Source organism: Plecotus auritus (assembly GCF_963455305.1).
Source record: "Plecotus auritus genome assembly, chromosome: X".
Taxonomy (NCBI): Eukaryota; Metazoa; Chordata; class Mammalia; order Chiroptera; family Vespertilionidae; genus Plecotus; species Plecotus auritus.
Window position 1 is genome coordinate 93315139 of NC_137784.1, and position 14176 is coordinate 93329314.

Here is a 14176-nt window from a genome sequence, read left to right on the forward strand (position 1 = left end):
TTTTGCACTTTCTGTTAAATTTATTCCCAAGTATTTGATTCTTTTGAATGCTAATATAAATGAAACTTCCTTTTTTTGTTTTAATATTTTTTATTCTTTTTAAAAATCTTTACTGTTGAAAGTATTACAGATGTCCCCCTTTTCCCCCATTGACCCCCTACGCACCTGCCTCCCTCCCAGGCCTATCAAACTATTGTCTGTGTCAATGGGTTATTGATATGTGCATATACATTCTTTGGTTAATTTCTTCCTGCCCCTCCCCCCAACTGCTTTCTTATATTCATTTTTAGATTGTTTATTGATATTGTGCAGAAATATAATTGAATTTTGTATACTGTCCTCATGTCCTGCAATCTTGCTGAACTTATTTATTACTCCAATGGGTTTTTTTGTCTGTTTGTCTTTGGGGTTTTATAGTGGATTACTTAGGATTTTATAAATACAAGATCATGTCACCTGAAAATATGGGTAATTTTACTTCTTTGTTTAATATGAATGCCTTTTATTTCTTTGTCTTGCCTAATTTATCTGTCTAAAACCTCCAATATAATGTTGAATAGAACTAATAATAGTGGACAACCTGCCTTCTTGCTGATCTTAGGGGTAAAACATTCATTCCTTCATAATTAATTATGAAGTTAGCTGTGAGTTTTTGATAAATGTCCTTTACCATGTTGAGAAACTTTCCTTGTATTCCTAGATTGTTAAGTATTTTTTATCATAAATGAGTATTGCATTGTCAATTACTTTTTTGTATCTATTGAGATGATTATGTGGTTTTTGTTTTATATTATATTAATACTAGATGCCCGATGCATGAAATTTGTGCAAGAGTAGGCCTTCCTTCCCTTGGCTTCCAGCACCAGCATCCTTCTGGCACCCGGGACCCGGGCTTTCTTCCAGCACCCCAGATCCGGGCTTCGTTTTAGGCACCTGGGACCCAGGCTTCCCTTGCAGCCCTGGCTTCATCTGGAAGGTCATCTAAAAGGACATCTGGTCTAATTAGCATATTACACTTTTATTATTATAGATGATATGTTATATTAATGAAGAAGAATATGTACTTATTCTCCTCTTCTTTGGTGGAATCCTACCTAATAAAAGAGTAATATGCAAATTAACCATCACTCTGCTATACCCACAAGCCACGCCCACCAGCCAATCAGGAACGAGTATGTAAATTAACCCAACCAAGATGGCTGCGGCCACAGAGCAAGCAAGAGGCTTGGGTTTCCAGGGTAATGGAGGAAGCCAAGCTTTCCACACACCCTGGCTGGCCTAGGCCTCCACTCAAGGCTAGAAAGTTTCAATTATAGAAGATAAATAAATCCCAACAAAAATGGCGGCAGCCACAGAGCTGGAGAGAGCAGGAGGCTTGAGTTGCCCCCGGAAATGGAGGAAGCCAAGCTTTCTGCACACCCTGGCTGGCCTAGGCCTCCACTCAAGGCTACAAAGTTTCAATTATAGAAGATAAATAAATCCCAGATACCAGGGCCTCCACTTGGATTGCTGAGGGGCATGGCCAGCCTGAAAACCACCACAGGCCCCTCGCCCAGGCTGCCCCACACCCTAAGGGAACCCCCACCCTGATGCAGGACACTTTTCAGGGCAAACCAGCTGGACCCCACCCATGCACCAGGCCTCTATCCTATCTAATAAAAGAGTAATATGCAAATTGACCATCACTCCAACACACAAGATTGCTGCCCCCATGTGGTCAAAGATGGCTGCCACAAGATGGCCAGCAGGGGAGGGCAGTTGGGAAGGAACAGGCCTGCAAGGGAGGGCAGTTGTGGGTGATCAGGCCAGCAGGGGAGGGCAGTTGGAAGGGACCAGGCCTGCAGGGGAGGGCAGTTGGGGGCGATCAAGCCTGCAGGGGAGGGAAATTAGGGGTGACCAGGCTGGCAGAGGAGGAAAGTTGGGGGTGACTGGGCCTGCAGGGAAGGACAGTTGGGGGGGGGACCAGGCCTGCTGGGGAGAGCAGTTGGGGGGGGCCAGCCTGCAGGGGAGGGCAGTTAGGGATGACCAGGCCTGCAGGGGAGGGCAGTTAGTGGCAAACAGGCTGGCAGGGGAGCAGTTAGGCATCAATCAGGCTGGCAGGGGAGTGGTTGGGGGGTGATCAGGCTGGCAGGCAGAAGCAGTTAGGGGCAATCAGGAAGGCAGGCAGGCGAGCAGTTGTGAGCCAGCAGTCCTGGATTTTGAGAGGGATGTCCGACTGCCCGTTTAAGCCTGATCCTGGTAGGATCAGGCCTAAACGGGCAGTCAGACATCCCTCGAGGGGTCCCAGATTGGAGAGGGTGCAGGCTTGGCTGAGGGACACACCCCCCCGTGCATGAATTTCATGCACTGGGCCTCTAGTATTCTATAAATGTCCATTAGGTCTAGTTGATTTATCATGTCATTTAAGTCTCTATTTCCTTTCTGATCATCTATTTAGTAATTCTAGCCATTATTTAAAGTGGGTTGTTGAAGTACATTGAGTATTGTCGAATTGTCTATTTCTCCCTTCATTTCTGCCAGTTTATGCTGCATGGATCTTGTGACTCTCTTGTTAGATGCATACAGGTTTATAATTGTTATAACTTTGGGATGAATTGATCCTTTTATTATAAAATATATTTGTCTCTACTTACAATTTTTATCTTAAAGTCTGTTTTAGTTTTCTGGTGCTTTCATCACAAATTACCACAAATCGAGTGGTTTAAAACAACAGACATTTATTCTTTCACAGTTCTGGAGATTAAAAGCTTGAAATCAAAGTGTCAGCAAAGCCCTTTGCCTCTTCCTACATCTGGTGGTTGCTGCCAGTCCTGCACTTACCTTGGCTTGGATATACATCACTCCAATCTCTTCCTCTGTCAACACATGACATTTTCCCTGTGTCTCTCTTCAATTTTCTCTCTTCTTAAAAGGACACCAGCCATTAAATGATGGCCTACCTTAATTCATTATAGCCTCATCATATCTTTTTTTTTTTAAATATATTTTATTGTTTTTTTAGAGAGAGAAAGGGAGAGGGATAGAGAGTTAGAAACATCGATGAGAGAGAAACATCGATCAGCTGCCTCCTGCACACCCCCAACTGGGGATGTGCTCGCAACCAGGGTACATGCCCTTGACCGGAATCGAACCTGGGACCCTTCAGTCCGCAGGCCCGATGCTCTATTCACTGAGCCAAACCGGTTAGGGCGCCTCATCATATCTTGATTACATTTGCAAAGACACTGTTTCCAAATAAATTCACTTCACAGATTTCAATTGGACATGAGTTTTGGAGGGACACTATTCAACGCAATACAGTCTGTTTTGTTTGATATTAACATAACTACACTAGCTCTCTCTTGTTTACTGTTTACATAATTTATCTTTTGACATTCTGTTACTTTTGACTGATTTATGCCTTTGATACTCATGTGTCTCTTGTAGACAATATATAGTTGGATCATTTAAAAAATCTATACCATCAATCTCAGCTACTGTGGTTTGAATCTACAACACACACACACACACACACAACTATAACTTAACAGCTTGGTTGTATTTTACCTTCTTGAGGTTTTCAATTTCTTAAGTTATCAAATTACAAAGATGTGTCATTTATTATGTGTTCTATAATATTGTGGTGATTATGAAGCATTATCAGCCAGGGAATACAATTATTATTAATATATAGTTAATTCTTGGTTCAATAATAAAAAATCTCAAGTGAAAATAAATATTAAGTAAAATACTGGCACAAAATAAATTTTAGAATGATCATGCATCTTTATTTAGAGATTGCTGGCTTAAACTCACACATTGCTGACACCCAGTGGTAATCAGATATAAAGCAAGCTTGGTTTATATAATGATTTTCATTTCTGACTACATTGAATGGTTTTATTAACTCTATTTTTATATTTTATTTTATCTTTACATGCGTAATACTTATTTGTTTAATCTTGGAAAGCACAGAGATTTCAAAGAATATTGTTTATTAGCATATAAACAAACAATAACTATAATTATTTTAATGCAATTTCAAACATAACTGAGATCCTAACAATAGTGTTTTAGAAGAACTATGCAAACACATAGCCTAGGTATTTTCTCTACCACACGAAAACTCATATCTAGTCCTGGCCAGTCTTTTTTCTATCAGATGAAAAGTCATATTGATTCGGGTTATTTTATTGAGCAGGATGATTTCTTTCCCGGGTCCTTGTCCAAATGGATTCAAAGAATGAAGCCACGGTAAAAAGGTGGTAGGTGAAAAGTACAGAAACTTTATTCCAAGCAAATACTACCTCTAAATCTTTAATTCTAAATTCTAAGCCTAAAACTCTGTCCCTCTTGGCACAGAGGGTCAGAGGGGCCACCTCAGAAAGGTGTCCTCTAAGTTCCTAATCCTAAGACTCTGTCCCTCCTGGATGGACAGAGGGGTCCCTAGGAAGGGTGCCCGCTGTTTTCTTTGTCTTGAGAAATTAGATAGGCTGGAGACCCTCCTTTTCTACCGTGGGACCTTAGCCCTGTAATCAGCTCCCAGAACCCCCACATCCACACTTTTCCTCCTTTGGTCTTTCTTTGTGTTTAGGTTGGAGTCACTTTTGATTTATCTTATGGTTTTCTCCCAGTTGTCTGGCAGAGATGTCTTATCTTATAGCTCTCCCAGCTGCTCAGGTCAGGGTTACTTTTGGTCTAACTAATGGTCACTTTAATTGCTCAGGCCAGAGATACCCCCATCTGCCCTTGGTTTATGGCTGTTCTAATTGCTTAGGCCAGAAATGTTTCCATCTGCCTGTGGCATTTCTCTATTCTCTGTACAAGTAAAATAAGCACCCTAGAGTCTTCAAGTCTCCATCTATGTATTCTCTCCCATGGACCTTCCTCATTCCATAAACCTTCCTAATTAAGCTAGATACTAACTCAATATCTAGCCATCAGCCCTCCCAACAAAGAATCATGTGTTCGATTCCCAAGTACATGTACCTGGGTTGCAGGTTCAATCCCTGGTCCCTGTTGGGGCTCCTGCGGTAGGCAACCAAATGATGTAACTCTCTCACATCCATGTCTTGTTCTCTCTCTGTCTCTCCCTCCCTCCATTCCACTCTCTTTAAAAAAAGAAAAAGGAGAAAAAAGTCATGTCTATGTAATATTAAAAGTACAAGGGAGACAAATAAAATGCTGGGGAAATCGTTTTTAAGTATTTTGATATTTTTCATTTGTCTAGTGCTTTAATCTTTGCAAAGCATTTGAAATGCATTATATGATACCTCAGTGCAACATAAGAAGTTATCTCCTTTTTGATAGAATTAATGCAAAGGCATTAAATAATAGAGTGAATCAATATTCCCCTCTAATATTGTCATGTTTTAATCATTCAACTGATAAAAGCATAGTAAGTCATTTTGGTGATTGTGAAGTACATAAACAATCCTAAAATGACAACTAGAGATCACTGCCTCCATCGACATGAATCTTGCCTCTTATCCAAGGTTTGAGCAATGTCTATTGCTGTGTTTAATGTCAAGATGTCAGCTTCTTGGGGAAAGTGTCAGTGAAAACCAAAACCACATTCAAAGACAGCTGGAAGAAATGAGTATTTGCACTAGTAGATAGCCAAAGGAAGTGAGAACTTATGCTTTGATGGTTTAAGTGTATCTCATAGTGATCATAGGCCTATAGTGGTTCTTAAATTGTTGTATCTCACAGACAAGTAAAACTTCAAAAAAATTTGAAAGTCTGACATAGGTTAGTCACTTTTCTTTTTTTTTTTCAAGTATAGAAATTTTTAAAAAATTACTGCAAACCATTCAGTCATTCCCTGATAGTATTTTAATCCCCAAAAATGTAGAAATGAAGTAAATCTGTGTATAAAAGAAAAATTCTTCTTAAGAAATGACATTTGGATATAATACTATTTTGTTTTTCCACTTTTTACAGATTGGTGAAAACATGATTAATTATGAGCAACTGAAAACCACACCTCTAGAACACAATGTTAAATCTTGCTCTCTGTCACTATTTGGAAAATAAGGCTTCCATGTGGGGGTTGTTTAATTCACCAAAGTGTATATTTTAAGAAGTGGGATTTGAATTCTATGCAAATTCTGATATGCACATGTAGAAACTTCATTATTTATGAGGATATATGTAAGTAAATATTTAACACATTTTATGTGTCAAGAAGTGTTTGTGAGTTATATTCATTAAATTCTCACAGCAATCATATAAAGTAGGTACTAACATAACCCCCATATTGTGGTTGAGAAAACTGAGGCACATAAAGTTTAAATAACTTTCCTAAGGTTATATAGCTGGCACGGGTAAAAAGAAAACACACACACACACACACACACACACACACACACACGACATAAACAAAAAAATCTTTTTTAGCACAAGGAATATGAATCCAGAGCCTGCAATGTTAACCAAAATGGTATAACTTTGGATGAATTGTTGCTCACTTGCCTTGCTTTCATAGATAAGAGATATCAAACAGAAAAAGTTAAATAGATTTGGATTGGATTCTTCTAGTCCAGTTGGTTACCTTTGGATTTTTCATCAAGATCATAAATGTCTACATCTCTAGTGACCTTAAAAGTGGTTTCAAGGGAGTTAGGAATAGAATGCTTGGTTGTCTTATTTCTTCTTCTTTAAAAAATATGTTTTTATTGATTTTTAGAGAGAGAGGAAGGGAAAAGGATAAAGAGAGACAGAGAGAGAAACATCCATGAGAGAGGAACATCATCAATGGGCTGCCTCTTGCAGGGCCTTATTGGGGATCGAGCCCCGCAACCCGGGCAAGTGCCCCGACCAGTTATTGAATCGGTGACCTCTCGATTTTGGGGTGGATTCTCAATCACTGAGTCACACTGGCCAGGCAAATCATTTTTTTAAATTAAATTTTATTGGGGTGACATTGGTCAACATGAACATACAGGTTTCACGTGTGGATTTCTAAGTTACAAAATCTGTATATAGCACCATGTGTCCACCACCCAAAGTCAAGTCTTTTCCTGTCACCTCATATTAGGACCCCCTTCTCCCCGCCGGCAACCACCACACTGATGTTTGTGTTCATAAGTTTCAGTTTTATATCCCATATGAGTGAAATCATATAGTTCTTACCTTTTTCTGTCTGACTTATTTCACTTAACATAATGTTCTCAAGGTCCATCCATGTTGTTGTAAATTATGCTATTTCCTCTTTTCTTATGGCTGAGTAGTACTCCATTATGTATATGTACCACATCTTTATCCAGTCCTCCATCACAGGACACTTTTGGTGTTTCCATGTCTTGGCCACCATGAATAATGCTGCAATGAGCATAGGGGTGCATATATCTTTGTGTACAAATGATTTCAAGTTTTGGGGGTATATACCTAGGAGAGGAGTTGCTGGGTCATATGGTAGCTCTATTCTTAATTTTTTGAGGAATCACCAGACTGCTTTCCATTGTGATTGTACCAGTCTACATTCCCACCAGTAGTGAATGAGGGTTCCATTTTTTCCACAACCTCTTCAACATTTGTTATTGCTTGTCTTGTTGATAATGGCCACTCTAACAGGTATTTTTGTTAATCCTCACATGAGGTTATTTTTTTCCCCCACTGATTTTCAGAGAGAGTGGAAGGGAGGGGGAAAACAGAGAGAGAGAGAGAGAAACCTCAATATGAGAGAGGCACATAGATTTGTGCCTTAATGGGGGCTAGGGGGTGGAGCCTGCAACCTAGGTATGTTCCCTTGACCAGAGTTGAACCCAGGATCCTTCAGGCCATGGGCTGACACTCTAACCACTGAGCAACTGGCTAGGGCTTCTTTCTCCTTATTCCAGAGGAAGAGATGACTGGTACAAATTAAATCATTTTGAAACACAGCAAAAAGTTATCTCTTATTCTCAAACAACCAGTCCTTCTCCCTTACTTGGATCAATAAGTGAGCATCTACTTTATGTGAGCACTGAGCTATTGATTTTGGACAATATAAAGAAGTACAAAACATCTGGTCTCTGCTCTCAACAAATATAGACCTAGAAAAGAATATGCTATGGTTTCCAAGCCTACCCCCTCATTGGAGTCACCTGAAGAGAGCTTTTCAAAATATTTATATTCCCAAGCTCCATCTCAGATTTGCTCCATGAGAAACTTTAGGAGTATTGTCCAGGGATATACAGATTTAAGAAGTGGCCCCAAGTGGTGTGTGTGTGTTTGTGTGTGTGTGTGTATCCAGGTTTGAAACCTCTGCTGTAGAGTACTGAAAACTTTTGTAGTGACTAAAGGACTTTTGTCTGTCAGTCACAGCTCTTCTTTTAGATACCATGTTGGGTCCCAAAACTTCTATTCCGAAAGTATCCCCTAATACAGCACAAGCTGAGAATGGAAAAGCAGGATAAAACTAAATCATGTAAAGCCATGAATGCTATGCTAAGGAATATTAATATTATTTTCTAAGTTAGTGGTTCCCAAATCTTACTGTAAATTTGATTTATAAAAATTGAAATTTTATAAAATGTGCTATATCATTATTTTTAGGAACAGAGCCAGGGCATCTTTAAAAGGTGTTTGCAGAGACTCTGAAGCAGCCATCCACAGAGCAGAATTTGGGCTACAAGCTCTCCCAGGAGATTTCAGACTTGGCCACAATTCAACCTTAGTAGCCCTGCCCTATCTTATAATAAGAACAATCAGAATTTAATAATTGCAGCTGTCATGTATTGGATAAAAATTATGAGTAAGTCATAATATGAAGTGATTTACATGCATTACCTCATAATATTTGCAACAAATCAGTGAAGCAGATAATATATTTAGCTTCATTTTATCGATGAAGAAAAATGAGATGCAGATAAGTTATTTTTACCAAGTTAATATAATTAGGAAGGGGCAGATTCAGGATTTCAATCCAATACTTTCCAAACTTAGCTTCCCAAAAAATCCTTTTATTTCGTGTAATATCTATTAACTACCTTAACACCTATTAACTAGAGTTTTATGGGGGGTGGAATTGGGAAATACTGAGTTTTTGCCAATGTAAGGAGAGGATATATAGCCAAAATGGAAGAATATATATATATATATATATATATATATATATATAGAGAGAGAGAGAGAGAGAGAGAGAGAGAGAGAGAGAGAGGAAAGTATAAAACCAGAAGTCCAGTCTTCACAGAAGTTAGTGACAGATGGGCTATCTCTATAAGAATACAGAGAGAATAAGATGATGTAGTAAGGATGAATATTAGTCATCAGCTTGGCAGGAGACAGATGGTTCAGATGGTTGCTATTGAGAGCTTAAAGAGTGAGAAGGCCTAAAACAACAGCTGTAGAAACTGAAGGGCAAATAGAATAATTCCATAGTAGACAGATTTAGTTGAATTTGAATATCTATTAAATCCTTAGAGTAGAGCTTACCTTCCCTCCCATAGAATGTTTCTCTCTCCACAGACTAAATAGATTGGAAAAATGAAGTTTCCATGGTATGATAAACAAGAGCATGAATTCTGGAACCAGACTGCTTGGGTTCATCCTATCTAATAAAGAGGGAATATGCAAATTAACTGTCACACCATCACAAATATGGTGGCACCCATAGCCACAAGATGGTGGCACCCAGTCCCTTCAGCCCCGCAGGAGTCCCCCAGTCCTTTCACGGAAAATGGGTTGCCTCAAAAGTTGGTTAAGCTTCTTAGGACAAAAAGCATTGAAAATCTTTGAAAAGGGAATTCCAATATTTATAAAAGTTTGGACTAGACAATTCAAGGTATTTCCACCACAACCTTCTATGATTTTGTGATATTAACATTCTGAATTCACATAGTACCAGCTGTATTGTATGTAAACAGATATTATTTAAAGGAATGGCCATTATTATTAAAACAACTCATAAAACCACACTGTTTGTATGTCAAGGACATTCTGTGTGGTTTTCCTAATGGCTGGAGTTAATGTACCTAAACTGGCAGTTGGACATCCCCGAGGGGTCCCAGATTGGAGAGGGTGCAGGCCGGGCTGAGGGACACTCTCCCCCACCCCCATAGTGCACGAATTTCATGCACCGGGCCTCTAGTATTTACATAATAGCCATGTGATTGGGCAGATTAACCTCTGTTTGCCTCAGGTTTCTCATCTGTAAAATGGAAACAATAACTACCTACTTCTTAGGGTAGTTATAAGGTTTAAGTAAGGTAATACAAGCAATGCTCTTACAATAATCCCTAGCAAACAGTAAGTACTGTATGTGAAATTTATTATTATCAACACACTTTATACTCTTAACATCCATGCTCTTTTTATTTTTACTTGGGAAGAAAGCCTATGGACTTACAATGAGAGCTAAGAAGTTAGTAGCTAGTACCATAAGTTGCCATAGAAAAATGAACCATTAAGTCTGTTAGTGAAAGCAATCTAACATTAACTTTAGTGAAGCCTTCACAAATGTTTACACTATAATATTAGATTAACTTCATGTCTTTTTACTCTAGTTCCATCCAATTCAAATTTGTATGACCTTGAATGTCTGCCTATATCATTTACACATTATCACCTAGTTAATATTTTTAAATTAAAGAAGAGTAAACTATTTAACATATTATTTCTACTTATTTAAGACTTCCAGTTTTCAAAATCAAATTGTTAATGATCACGCTAAATATAATCAACATACACAAATATATGGCTTAGTATCTGCATATTCCAAACTCCATGTAGTTTCCAATATCAAGAAATAGTATTGGTGTGAGGTAATTATTGCTTAATAGTGCTACAGAGTGGGATTTTCAATGTGGGGAGCAGTGACGAAGAATTCTTGTGAACATGTGGAATATACATTTGAATTCCTTTCTTTAAGGTTTTCTCTCTAAAGAGTTTCTCTCTAAGAGGATCAGGGGGAGATCTAAGGAAAGGAATTTAGAGGGGATAGTGTAAACAAACTCTCTTTTCTACTTAAGGGAAGCTCTGATGTTTAATAGGAATGCATTTCCTTGGGGTGACCTTTTGATGCCTTTATGAATCAAAACTTCAGAGTCTAAAACAATACTTCTTATTAAGTCATGTGACTATAGACAGGTCATTTAAACTATCCATGAGTTGAGCTTCTTATATTTAAAACTAGAGGCCCGGTGCATGAAATTCATGCAGTGGGGGTGGCGGAGTCCCTCAACCCAGCCTGCACCCTCTCCAATCTGGGACCCCTACAGGGATGTCCGACTGCCCGTTTAAGCCGATCCCAGTGGAATTGGGCCTAAACGGGCAGTCAGACATCCCTTGATGATTAAGGATTATCTCATCACCCGATGATTAAGGACAATAGCTGACATCCTTGGACCTCCAGGGCTGCATGTAGCTGCATTAGATTTCCAACCTCACCCTAGCTTCTTCCCCTTTATATTCCTGTCCCCTGCATCTTGCTGTAAGAAAAGATTTGAATGCTTGTAAGTACCCTATCTTCTTGGTTGGCTAGCTTCTTAATAAATGCCTAATATGATTCAACCCTGCCTTCATTATTAGACACACGACAGGCATCCCACTTGGATCAGGTCTAAATGGGCAGTCGGACATCCCTCTCACAATCCAGGACTGCTGGCTCCCAACTGCTCGCCTGCCTGCCTTACTGATTGCCCCTAACTGCTTCTGCCTGCCAGCCTGATCACCCCCCAACCACTCCCCTACCAGCCTGATTGATGTCTAACTGTTCCCCTGCCAGCCTGTTTGCCCCCAACTTCCCTCCTCTGCTGGCCTGGTCACACCTAACTGCCCTCCCCTGCAGGCTTGATCACCCCCAACTGCCCTCACTTGCAGGCCTGGTCCCTCCCAACTGCGCTTCCCTGCTGGCCTGATTGCCCACAACTGCCCTCCCTTGCAGGCCTGGTCCCTCCCAACTGTCCTCCCCTGCTGGCCATCTTGTGGTGGCCATCTTGTGTCCACATGGGGGCAGGATCTTTGACCACATGGGGGCAGCCATCTTGTGTGTTGGAGTGATGGTCAATCTGCATATTACTCTTTTATTAGATAGGATAGAGGCCTGGTGCATGGGTGGGGGCCAGCTGGTTTGCCCTGAAGGGTGTCCCAGATCAGGGTGGGGGTTCCCTTGGGGCATGGGGCAGCCTGGGCAAGGGGCCTGTGGTGGTTTGCAGGCCGGCCATGCCCCCCGGCGACCCAAGCAGAGGCTCTGGTATCTGGGATTTATTTATTTTCTACAATTGAAACTTTGTAGCCTGGAGCGGAGCCAAGCCTTCTGCTCGTTCCATGGAGGCAGCCATTTCTGTTGGGATTTATTTATCTTCTATAATTGAAACTTTGTAGCCTTAAGCAGAGGCCAAAGCAGGCTAGGGCTGCAGAAGCTTGGCTTCCTCCATCGCTGGGGGCAACGCTAGCCTCCTGCTCTCTCCAGCTCCATGGCTGCCGCCATTTTTGTTGGGATTTATTTATCTTCTATAATTGAAACTTAGTAGCCTTAAGCGGAGGCCTGGGCCAGCCAGGATGTGTGGAAAGCTTGGCTTCTTCCAACACCGGGGAAACCCAAGCCTCCCTCCTGCTCTCTCTGTGGCCGCAGCCATCTTGGTTGGTTAATTTGCATATCCACTCCTGATTGGCTGGTAGGTGTGGCTTGTGGGTGTAGCAGAGTGCTGGTTAATTTGCATATTACTCTTTTATTAGATAGGATGTTAAAGATAAAAGTACCTATCTCTCTGGGGTGTTGTGAACATTAAGTGATAAAATTCAAATGTGTAGCACATGTCAGGCACATATTAAGTGCTCAATATGATAGTGGGACTTATAATCTGATAGATAGAGCACCTGAATTAATCTGAAAAATAATCATATTATTTTAAATCTTAGAACACATATACTTATGGAAAGGGGTTAAGTTTCTTACATGTGAATAGGGAGCTAAGTTTTTCTTCAATTTCCTTTTCAAGACCTGTACAAAGCAATTGAAGAGGTGACTTGGATGTGAATCCAGCAAGAGCAGGATCAGACCGACCCACCAGGAGTCAAAACATCATCTCATCACCCAATGATTAAGGACAATAGCTGACATCCTTGGACCTCCAGGGCTGCATGTAGCTGCATTAGATTCCCAACCTCACCCTAGCTTCTTCCCCTTTATATTCCTGTCCCCTGCACCTTGCTGTGAGAAAAGATTTGAATGCTTGTAAGTACCCTATCTTCTTGGTTGGCTAGCCTTCTTAATAAATGCCTAATATGATTCAACCCTGCCTTCATTATTAGACACACGACAGGCAGCCCGAACCCAACCAGGAGTTTCCCAGTAACAAATATATGACAGTAATAATCACTCTTATGAGAATGGTAAGATCCTCAGAGCCAAAATTCTAGGGTGGTACTAGAGTAAAGAGTAATCTGGCCCAGCCAGCATGGCTCAGTGGTTGAGCATTGACCTATGAACCAGAAGGTCATGGTTCAATTCCCAGTCAGGGACAATTATTCTCTCTCCTTATTGATGTTTCTATCTCTCTCTCCCTCTCCCTTCCTCTCTGAAATCAATAAAAATAGTTTTGTGTTGTTGTTTTTTAAAAAAATAGTAATCTGTTTTCAGAAAACAGGTGGGAGAGACCAAGCTAAGAAAAACAGGAATAGGTTTGGAAGTAGACACCTTAAGGCTTAAGGTATACACCCCAACTTTACATTGATCATTTTGCTGACTAGAATTATTTTTTTAGAATTTTCTTTAGAGTTTGTACTAAAGACACAAATAAAAGAAACATTTTCCTGGGAACCACAGTTTAGCTTTGCTATTAACCAGCCTGAACACTCACTTGTAATCCAGCCTTGGCTACAAGTTGTTTTTGGAACTTTTCCCAGTTCTGAGACAAAGTTTTCTCACTTTGAGACTGTAAAAAATTTGCGTTACTCTAAGCATAACTGCCCCTCCTCTTTATTATATTCCTCTGCCAAGTTTCAAGTAATTATTATGTGAGTTCTGTTTCAAAAGAATACCTCTATAGATTTTGACATCATTTTAAAGATAAAAAATTTGATGGATGAGAGTAAAAGAGTGCCCTAACCAGTTTGGCTCAGTGGATAGAGCATCTGACTGTGGACTCAAGGGTCCCAGGTTCGATTCCGGTCAAGGGCATGTACCTTGGTTGTGGGCACATACCCAGTGGGGAGTGTGCAGGAGGCAGCTGATCGATGTTTCTCTCTCATCAATGTTTCTGACTCTTTATCC